Genomic DNA, 8198 nt, shown 5'->3' on the forward strand with positions numbered 1-8198 from the left:
CTCTCTCTCTATATATATATATATATATATATATATATATATCTGAATCACTTTGCTGTACACCTGAACCTAATGAAAAGTGAAGTGTTAGTTGCTCATTTGATCTGACCCTTTATCACCCCACAGACTGTAGCCCACCAGGTTTCTCTGTCCATGAATTCTCTAGGCAAGAATACTGGAGTGGGTTGCCATTTCCTTCTCCAGGGATCTTCCCAAACCCAGGATTAAACCCAGGTCTCCTGCGTTGCAAGCAGACTCTTTAACCTCTGAGCCACCATGGTAGCCCCACACCTGAACCTACATAACATTGTCAAGCAACCATATATATCAATTAAAAAAAAACAAATTCTGGTTCTGGCACATATTCACCCTTAGCGTCTTGAGGGAAATCACAGCTGTCTGATCCTCAGTCGGCCATGCCATCCAATGGAGAGAATCCAACCCCTGAGCATGGCTCTCATGAGACCAAAGCAGGCAAGGTCCATGAGGCTCAAATGCTCAGCACGAGGCTGGCATAGAGAAGAGCCCAGCAATGGCTGTCAGGAGGAATGACAAGGGTGAATTGTGGGTTTTGTATAGGGTGAGTATCAGTAACCTCCACATTCTGGATATCATATTCGAAGCAACTTCTGAAAACAAGGCTAATGTGAGGATCCCCATCACTGCTGAAGGCGTCGTGAACCTGTGGGTAGCCTTAGAATCAGGTTTGGGAGGCACAGTGTGGTATGGCCAATAGGTCTCCAATCTGAAATCAGGCACTTTTCCACCCTGCTACCTTAGTCTCCCAATCTGTAAAATAAGGAGGCCTTTGCAGCTCTAGAATCCTCACCTTTAAAATGTTCTAAGAAACTTTTCCCATAATCAAGTCTCTCTTTAAAAAGAATCCTCCATATTTAAAATAATAACACATGTAATTATAAAACTTGAGAAGTGAGAAGACATGAACACTTATTCCAACATCATTTTTCCTCTCAAGATTCTCTTAAAATACCAGTGACCAGAACGGGCCATATAGTGTACAGTATTTAATGAAAAACATGTGAAAATTATATGGAAAATACAATTTCTAAGTATTTTAGTTACATTGAAAATACAACAAGATAGAAAAATGAGGGTGTGTAAAAGAGTATTTATTAATTAAAGTGCACTATGACTTTATCACTTTAGTTATGAGATTTTGAGATAGCTAATTAACTTCTCTGTACCACATGTTTCTTCATTCTGAAAACAGAGATAATGATAGTACTTTATTCAAATGGTCTTCCTGTAGAGATTAAATGGATTAATCCAGGAAAAATACCTTAAATGTTCTTTTTTTTTTTTTAATCATCGCTGTGATAATCTATAGAAATGTCACATGAGCCAAACCCTTGAGGCCAGGAGAAGAAATTCCTACTGTAAGAATGTAGATTCCATAAAGAAAACAGATAGTATTCACAATGTCCATTTGTTTTTCAGCCACTAAAGTCCTATCCAGCTCTTTGTGACCCCATGGACCGCAGCACACCAGGCCTGTCCTTGTCCATAGACATTTCATATAACGTCCACACAAGAGAGAGACTAAAGTGGGAAATGTGAAGAGACTTCTCCACCTCTGTTCACTGTGAATCTATTTCCCTGCAGGCCTGTGTTGGGTGAGATTGTCGACTTGGCCCTCAACTTGGTCCTCCAGTATAGTTTCAGCATTGAAACTGATTAAGAGCCTGATATCGCCAAGGTGGTGGTGGAAGAATGCAGGAATGATCAACACAGCATCTCTCTCACCGTGCTGGGTAGATCAGGTCCTGCAGAGTGTCCCCAAATCATCATCCACCCACTGGGAAATTTGAAAAATGAGATCTTGAAAACTGAATCCTCTCCATTTAAATTGCTGATCTTCAGTAACCCACCAAATCTACATCTTAAACTGTGTGCTTGAAAGAACATGTTTAGTCCAGGGAAGAGGATGGAAGGAGAAAGGCTGATCCTGCTCCTGGCTGGAAGCGGAGAAATGGTCTGGAAGCTGAAGGATGGAGCAGATTGGCCTTGGCAAGCAACAAGGCTGAGCCACGAGCAGAGGTCAGAGCATCCTGCCTCAACAAGCGATCTGACCATAGGTTTGCCTACAGAACTGCAAAGCAAAAGATTGGCCAGCACTTGGAAAGACTGGCATGTGAGTCCAAATGCCTGGGCCCCGCCCGACCCTGCCTGGCCTATAGCACCAGGGAGATCACCGACCTTTATCAGTTTCCTTTCTTCTCCAGGGGCATTGGACTGCTCAGTGGGGTTGTGGACTTTGCAGTCAACCTCGTGAATGAGCTGTTGTCCCTGGTAATGCACCACGAGGTGAATTGTCCACTCCTGGGGGTGCAGAGCCAGGCCTGGTTGGGGGAGGGGTGACTTTTTCTGGCTGGGCTGTACTCTCAGGGACCTTCCTTTCTGAGGGGCCATCTTCCTTGGGACAGTCAGTTGCTCCCTGCCCCCCTTCACTCAGCCTGGCCTGGGAGATGAGCAGGGGCCTGACATTAGCTGAAATCAATGGTCCCACACTTGAAACATTTACCATAACCACGGACTGGCAGTAGGATTTTTACTCATATTCCTTCATTCAACACAATTTTAATTCATTTAAATACAAAAACTATACACATCATAGTTCAGATTCACATGTATCATATAAGAAAACCATATGTACCATGTGCCCCAAATTCCAAATATTCTATATTAGTCATTCTGGAAGGAGGCTGGGAATCTGGATTTATATTTTAAAAAGTCCTCCATGTTGTTCTGTGATTTACTGAACTTGAGTCACTGCTCAAAGTGTGTTCCTCAGACCAGCAACACTGACCTTCCATGGACACTCATTAGAAATGCAGACTCTTAGGTCCTACCCCAGACCTGCTTGCTAATTTGCATTTTAACAGCACCTTCGGGGAACTGTAGACACACAAAACTGTGAACAGCACAAAAACACTTATCTATGGTTCCCAGGGCCCCATTTCACTCTATAAAGTTTCAGGCTCAAGAGGTCAAGGTTTCTAAGGGAATAGTGTTCTGGAATGTTAAAAGTCTAGATTCTTTAAGGTTCTAGGATTCTAGTAGTCTGAGGTTTTAGGGTCCTAGTGACCTCTGGCTCTCAGATTTGGACCTTCTAGGCTTCCACTGTTCTAGAATCCTAATGGCCAGAAGTTCTGAGGCCGCAGTACTGAGCATCTCTGTGGGTGGCAAACAGGATGCTCACAGCAGGTACTAATCAGTCGTCTTCCTTCTCCGTCTCTCCTCTCCCTCCTCAGCTGCTCAACTGTTTCCTTCCTTCCCTCTCTGCGTTTTTCTCTCTGTGTCACTCTCTTGCCCTGGCTCCTTGTGACCCTCAGCTGTGCCCATGAGTCCACAGTTACTTTGAAAGCCTGGATATGGATTATGTTAGGAACCACAAGGCTAAGTCACAGCCTGGGAAAGTAGTGAGGGGACTCCCTTTGCAGCCTTACAGGAGAGGGCACCACACTCTAGCCTGCAGCACCAGCAGGTCTGGTCAGGGGATCCTGGAGAAGCTGCAGACCCTTGTGAGCAAGTCAGAAAATTGTGGCCGGAGGGGCCCCTGCAGCCTGATGGCCTCTGAGTCTCTGAAAGCTTCTACTGTGCTCCCTTGTCACACTGGCAGAACCTGCTGCCCAGAATGATGTGACGAAGAGGACGGGCCTGATCTGGGCTCAAATCCTGGGTATTCTCTTAGCAACTGTGAGTTCGGGGTCAACTGGCTCCACCTCTCTGAGCCTCGGGTTCTTCCCAAGTGAAAGGAGATGATAAACACTGCCAAGCTGATGAGTGGATTTAAAAACAAAGCAGAAAGAGCGTGGTATCCAGTAGGCATTGTTAATAAACATAGCCCCTTCTCTTTCCCTTCTTATGAGGAGCTGTGGTTTGACCTCCGGCTCCTGGAGACTCTCCTTGACCTGGGTCTCTGGAAAGACTGAGGCTGACAAGGCTGGGGCCAACAAAATGGGGTGAGTAACAATGTTAGGGTCCTGGAGGCAGTTCTAGAAAATAGCCACAGACCCAGTTCCTTGGGCGATTGCTCTGTTCTTCTCATATACTCTCTCATTGGCTCCTGGCAATGATCCTGTGGGGATGGGTAGTGTTATCACACCCATTTTACAGATGAACTAACTGAGGCTCAGAGAGATCAAGTGACATGCAAGAGGTCCCATGGCTGTCAAGTCTGACCCACTGGAGAGTTTCAGCCACTGGTGTCTGACTTCTATTCAGCTTTCAGTGCTGGAGCCTGAGAACTGCTGTTTGTTCCTTGAGAGGAAGTTTATAAACTCTAACTGGAAAATCCATAGAACAGTTGAGGAAAACCTCTGTGATGCCTACCTGCAGGTAAAGGCCAGGCTTTGAGCCCTGGGCTGACGGAGGATGAGACCCTCCAGAAACACACACAGGGGCCTGTGGATAAGCAGCATAGCTTGGCTCCTCTTCTGTCTCTAGTAGCAGACTGAGCCCTGATTTCGGTCACAGACCGAGTCTTGACCCTTAATCACACACCCAGACTGCACTTGATTCTGCTCACTGACTAAGCCTAAAACAGTCAGACTGAGCTTTGACTCCATTGTTGACTGAGCTCTGACACTGGTCATGGATAGTGACCTGACCTGTATCTCAGTCTGATCCATGAACCTTATCAAACGCTGAGCCCCAAACCATGACTCATCAAGGTCCTTGGTCATTCTTTTCACATTAGCCATTGTTGCTAAGGTAAGGGTGTGAGGAGGGCTCAGTGCCAGGTGCCAGAGAAAGACCCCAAATCACAGGTGCCAGTCCCTCCCTGATCCTCAGAGCTTGCAGGGTTTGGGGGGAAACACTCCTGCAGCTGTGCCTCATGAACATAGGAGCCAGTAAGGGCCCCAGGCTCTCTGTGCCTCACATCAGGGTCGTCTTCCAGGTTGGTTCCCAGGAACTTGACTGAATCTCTGTACCGTCTCCCTCTAGGACCGTCCGTGCTGCCACCATCCCCTAGGAGTGACAACTGAACCCAGTCAAAGAACACCTCTCAGATACTCCTCACAGTCAGGACACCCTATGCTCATCACCCTCCACCCCCAGCAATGAAAGGCCATTTTTGCACGTCCAGTGTGGTCCGTTGCATTCCTTCCATTGAGATTTCAGAAAGAGCAAGGTATGGGCAATCAGGGCAGCGGATACCTGGATCCAAAACTAGCAACACATTTGTAGACCATGTCTTCCTCTTCCAATCTGATGCCTACTCGAGGGTCACACAACCACACTGGGAACAACAAATATCAAAGCCACAGGAGAGCTTAGAGGTCATCATTTTCACCTCTTTGCTGAAAAGTCTAGGGAGACTGTGGCCCAGGCAAACGCCTTGGCACTGCAGGTGCACTCTCACCACTGGTGCTCACGTCAACTCACCTAGTAGGCATGGCAAACCTCACTTTCCAGTTGAGGATACTGAAGTTAAGGGAAGGGAGGTGACTGTCCTAGGTCTCACAAGTACAGAAAACCAGCATTTGCGTCCGCAGGAAAAGTCAGGTCACATTGAGGCCAGCTAGTGGGGCAGGAGAGTCCTTGGACTTGAATATGTTATTCCTCGACATCTGCTGTTTGAGTTGGTTGTTACGCCTGGTGCATTGGGCCCATGTCAATCCGGAACACTTGGTCCAGGAAGCCCAGATGGGTGCCCACTTGGCATCAGGCTTATAGCACCAGCAGAGACCTCTGGGTCACCTGTGTCCAGCTTCACCAGTCCCCCACCTGCATCTCAGTAGGAACCTGATGAACTCAGCTAGGACAAAGTACAAGTAGGGCTAGAGGCTTGAGGAGCTAGCCTTCCTCACCGTAACTATGGTCCCACCATCAGAGCACAGAGTAGGGAGAAGGTAGCAGCCCAGGTGCCCAAGCCTGGTGCTGGGACATGAAGGACCACATCCAGCAGAGCCTTGGATCCATCAACAGACCACCCTCCACACTGTCTGAGGTCCCTCTTCCCCTGGTTGTGGGCACAGAGCTGAGGGATGTGAGGAAAATCTTGTGGAGAGACTTATTCTCACCTCAAGACTGCAACCGAGGGGGTGGAGAGTGATGTAATGAACTCAGACCTGGAGTTGGCCCCAGGTTTCTGCTGCCTCATTGTAAATGGGTTAACAACCTGGTATCTGGATCCCCGTGGCAAAATGGAGATTAAAAGTGTACCAAGGGGATGGTGGTCAGACCTCAGTTCTGGATTCGGGCAGACTGCTTCCTAATCCTCTTTTTCTGTTGCTGGCTTATGGCCTGGACTAGGGACTGCATCCCCCTGAACCTCAGGTCCCTAGTGTGCAAAATGAGACTAAGTATGGGAGTCTCCTCCCAGGTGTGCCTTGAGGATGTGGAGGGATGATGTGTGTAGGCTCCTAATACATGGTTACAACAGTGATGATGATGTTATAATTATTGCTGGTGTCTGGTCACTTCACTCCCCTCCACCTCAGGTGTCCCATCTGTACATGACCCCACTGCACAGGGTTATGGAGAGGATGAAGGGAGATCAAGCATCCAATATGCTTTATCCTTAATCAATGGAAACCAGATTTCTTATTTTGTGCACTATAAAGACCACGTGACCTAGATGGGCTCAGACTCCAGTACACCTGTGTCTATAAATTCTGGTTCCCTGGTGACTGGTGTATAAGCTTTGCAAGGTACAGTTCCTCACTAAGCCTCAGCTTCCTGTCAGGACCATGTTAGAGATTCCAAGAAATATGATGTCAAGTACAAGTACACCTCATTAATTGTAGGGACTGGATGGAGCTTTCTGCAGAGAAGCCCTCCCAGGCACTCCTGGGCTTGGAGGGCTGGATTGATTAGTGATGTCTGCCCCAAGTTCAGGAAGGGAGAGTGGAATGACTGCATGTTCACCATATCAGGACAAGGTCATCTCTAATGGCCCCTCCAGCCAGTGATGGGGGCATGGACACCATATATTTACAGAGGTTGGGACTCTGGGAACTGCCTAGTGCTGTGGGGTGGAGGAGGGACCCTGATCTGGGTTCCAGGCTTGGCTCAGTTTATAACCTGTTTTGTGACTCTGAGGAAGACGTTCATTTTCTCCAGGGTCTCCATTTCCTCTAACTACAAAATGAATAGAGGCCTCCTGCTACACAGCTGACCCCTTGGTGTTCTGAGAGGTGGTCAGGAATGTCTGGGGGCTACTTGCTACATTCCCACCAGCTGGAGCAACATACGTAGGAGAGAAATCTTGGGCCAGCCCGCCCCACACCATTAGCCACTACACACACCTGTGGTCACCTGTGGGGCCAGAGAGAAGGGGGGTGGTGGGTTTTAATGCAGCAGAAGCGCCCCATGTCTGGGGAGAGGCAGACGTGCACAGAAAGTACTTGGAGACAGAGCAATGTACTCTCCCTCAGGGTCACCCATGGGCAGGGTCCCCGATCTGTGTGTTATAATAACAGTGACAACAACACACCAGGGAGCGTGTGTTCATCAGCTACGATCACAAGGCATTGTTATGACACAGGGGACATGTCAGGGAACAAAACAGACGAGGTCCCTGCCTAGTGGGGCTCCTTCTCCGGTGGATGAGGAAGAGAGCTAATCTTTAGGGACCGCGTGTCCAGATTTATGCATGTTAACTGTGTACCCTTCAGACCAGTTCAGTGGTGTAGTACACCCATTTGCCCTATTCACAGGTGAGTAAACTGAGTCTCTAAGAGGGAAAGACTATGACTTTCTTTGACTATGCCAAAGCCTTCGACTGTGTGGATAACAATAAACTGTGGAAAATTCTGAAAGAGGTGGGAATACCAGACCACCTGACCTGCCTCTTGAGAAATTTGTATGCAGGTCAGGACGCAACAGTTAGAACTGGACATGGAACAACAGACTGGTTCCAAATAGGAAAAAGAGTACGTCAAGGCTGTATATTGTCACTCTGCTTATTTAACTTATATGCAGAGTACATCATGAGAAACACTGGGCTGGAAGAAGCACAAGCTGGAATCAATATCACCAGGAGAAATATCAATAACCTCAGATATGCAGATGACACCATCCTTATGGCAGAAAGTGAAGAGGAACTAAAAAGCCTCTTGATGAACGTGAAAGAGGAGAGTGAAAAAGTTGGCTTAAAACTCAACATTCAGAAAACGAAGATCATGGCATCCGGTCCCATCACTTCATGGGAAATAGATGGGGAAACAGTG

Source organism: Bison bison, unplaced genomic scaffold (genome assembly GCF_000754665.1).
Source record: "Bison bison bison isolate TAMUID 2011002044 unplaced genomic scaffold, Bison_UMD1.0 scf7180017864352, whole genome shotgun sequence".
Taxonomy (NCBI): Eukaryota; Metazoa; Chordata; class Mammalia; order Artiodactyla; family Bovidae; genus Bison; species Bison bison.